Source organism: Trachemys scripta, chromosome 2 (assembly GCF_013100865.1).
Source record: "Trachemys scripta elegans isolate TJP31775 chromosome 2, CAS_Tse_1.0, whole genome shotgun sequence".
In the NCBI taxonomy this organism is placed as follows: domain Eukaryota; kingdom Metazoa; phylum Chordata; order Testudines; family Emydidae; genus Trachemys; species Trachemys scripta.
In genome coordinates, this window is record NC_048299.1 from 92,570,957 (window position 1) to 92,573,851 (window position 2,895).

A 2,895-nucleotide genomic window follows, 5' to 3' on the forward strand; every position below is an offset into this window, starting at 1 on the left:
TAAGGCATTGCAGAACTGGGCTTGCACAGGCTACTGTAGAGTGTGCCCGCAGCCAGCCTGGGTCAGGCATTGCAGGGCTCAGCTGGGTTTGCACAGGTTCCTGTAGAAGGCACCACCTGCCCACACGTTGCAGGGCAGGGTTGAGTTTGCTCAGTCGACCGGGAGGACGTTCTAGCCTAGGCTGGGCAGGGCTTGCTCATACTCCCATTTCCTTCGGCCCCATTAGCTACACCCCCCACGTGCTTTCCCCTTGCACACCGTGTCTCCTCTGCAACTTAAAGGAGTCCCAGAGCGCAGCGCTTTCCAGCAGCCCCTGCTGAAGTGATTCCGCTTGTCCCCATTTCGGACCGATTTCTCCCTCGCTGGCCCCTAGCCAATATGTCACCCTCTCAGCCCGCCCTTGCTTCTATCAGACGCCTGTGAAGGGGGCGGCGCCTCGCTGGCAGTAGGAGTTGTGTAAGGGGAGAGTGAGAGCAGCACATTGATACGCTGGAGCTGGAGAGTTGGTTGTGTAAGCAGGATCTGCAGGGAACTACAGAGGGGTAAGCAAAGATCTCGTCCCTCCTCGGTTAACTAAAGAGGGTGGCAGCGTTAATTCAGCCCCGTTCACATCATTAGGATGCTGGAGGTTGTTGCTGGTTGATTATGCCGTCCCTCCACCCTCCCCAAAATTGTTTGCCATTGCCACCATATAGTGTTCCATGTTTGGGTTTTTGGATGGGAGGATAAGAGGCTATTCGTGTAGCTCATGCTGCTTATTTTATCCCAGCCACCAAAACATGAGCACTTAGCAATTCAAAGGGCTAAAACCAGAGCTCTGAACTTTGTAATCCTCATGCATACTGCAAAAATGAAACCAAAAAATACAGGCTAATTTTAAAAAAGGGTAGAGAGTGAGCTTGGTTGGAAAAACTGAGATCCAGTGCCCTCTGGAAATGGAAAGGAATATTATCTTTAATTGTAGTTAATAGTTTAAAAGAGTGCATCATACAGAAGGAGTGGAGTGTGGTTTAGGAGTTAGAATAGGATGTGGTGAGTCAAGTTTCCTGGGTTCTCTTCCTCTTAGTAGCATCTGATCCTGGCCACAGAGTTGCTAAGCTCCCAGAAATCCCTTGAAGTCAGAGGCAGCTGCAGGTGCTTAGCATATGTAAAAATCAGACAAATTAATCTTACTGCCTCTCTACATACCCCTATGTAAAATGGGGATAATAATACTACCCTGTTTAAGTCTTGTGAGGCTTAACTTATTTTGTGAAGCACTGGGAGATCGTCAGATGAAAAGCCGTCTGGCTGTGTGAAGTGTGGTTCTGTTATTACATTCTCAAACTTAAGTAGAATGTAGAAAGAATATGCACAGGCATTTTTATATTGATTTACACTTTGGTTGATGCTTTCACTCAAGAATCTCAAAGTATGCCACAAAACATTAATAAATGAAGGTTTACAACGTGTCTGTGAAGGCAGCTCCCCAATTTACACAGGAACAAAGTGAGGCGCAGAGACATTAAATACCATGCTTGACATCACATGGGAAGTCTTTGATAGAGTCAGTAACAGAATACAGACCTAGTTCTCAGTCTTATGCTTTAGTCACAAGATCTCCCCGCCCCCTTTTTTTAACAATACATTAAATGGCTAAAATTCAAAGACTTCATAAAAATCAGATTTAAATAACTCCATTTAGTTAGCAAAAAATGTACCATTTTGCTTCTACTTTCTATTTAAATTGAGAGAGGTGGTACATCCCCTCACAGTGTGTGCTTTCACCACCACCAACATCCATCCCAGGTTACAGTGTAAGGCCCTGCCCCTTCAAATGCTTACACACAAGAGTAGCGAGTCCCATTGACTTCAATGAGATTACTTGCATGCACAGTTTTGCAGGACTGAGGCCTACATAATTTTTTTCTGGACTACCTTTGGAAGAAATAAAGGAGAAGTCTTTATTTTCTCTGGTTACATAGGTTATGTAGGTGTTATATTCAGAACTTTGATTTTGGATTGTTGCCTCTTTAGAGGCAGGAAACACGGAGACTGAGAGCCTTTGTGAAATATCCCAAGGGCCAAACTAGATAACTGCACTTTACCTTAGCAGCTGTCCAAAACTAGATAGTTAATTAGTATTAACTAGAGCCAATAGCTTATTGAACAGATTGTCAACAGGTAAGAAAGGCAGAAGACAGCCCTATAATATGAAACTTGCAGTACTACTGCACTAGCTCACCTCATTTAGTGCCATTTTAATATCCTGATGCCAGGAGAGCCAGTGGGTGTTGCAGGTGCCGTGTCCTGCTTCCCTATGTTATCGATGCTAACACTGAACAGCACAAATGCCAAGATCAATATATATGGGTTTGCATATCTTTTTGGTGTGCTCAGATAAATATGGTGGAAAAAGGAAATAAACTGACTCTTTATTTCACACATCAGGAATACAGAGTTATAACCCACACAAAGTAAAAAAGCAACAGATAACACATTATAAAATTGTAGCCAGAGAACTAACCAACAGAATTAAAAAATCAAAGTTACTAAAAATGTTATACAACATGGACTATGTCTAGGGCCCTACCAAATTCACGGTCCATTTTGGTCAATTTCACGGACCTAGCATTTTAAAAATAATAAATGTCATTATTTCAGATTTCAGAGTAGCAGCCGTGTTAGTCTGTATCCGCAAAAAGAACAGGAGTACTTGTGGCACCTTAGAGACTAACAAATTTATTAGAGCATAAGCTTTCGTGGGCTACAGCCCACTTCTTCGGATGCATATAGAGTGAAACATATATTAAGGAGATATATATACACACATACGCACGATGCTCTCTGTATGTGTGTATATATATATCTCCTTAATATATGTTTCACTCTATATGCATCCGAAGAAGTGGGCTG

General features: G+C 42.9%; 1 protein-coding gene across 1 annotated transcript in view; it reads left to right on the top strand.

Moving 5' to 3' along the window:
* The first annotated feature begins 322 nt into the window (after positions 1 to 322).
* The window catches only part of BLVRA (biliverdin reductase A), a 47,155-nt gene continuing 44,582 nt past the window's right edge, over positions 323 to 2,895 (top strand). Inside the window, exon 1 of the mRNA XM_034761267.1 lies at positions 323 to 542. The gene's annotated coding sequence lies outside the window, so the exon portion shown is untranslated. The remainder of the gene's footprint in view (positions 543 to 2,895) is intronic.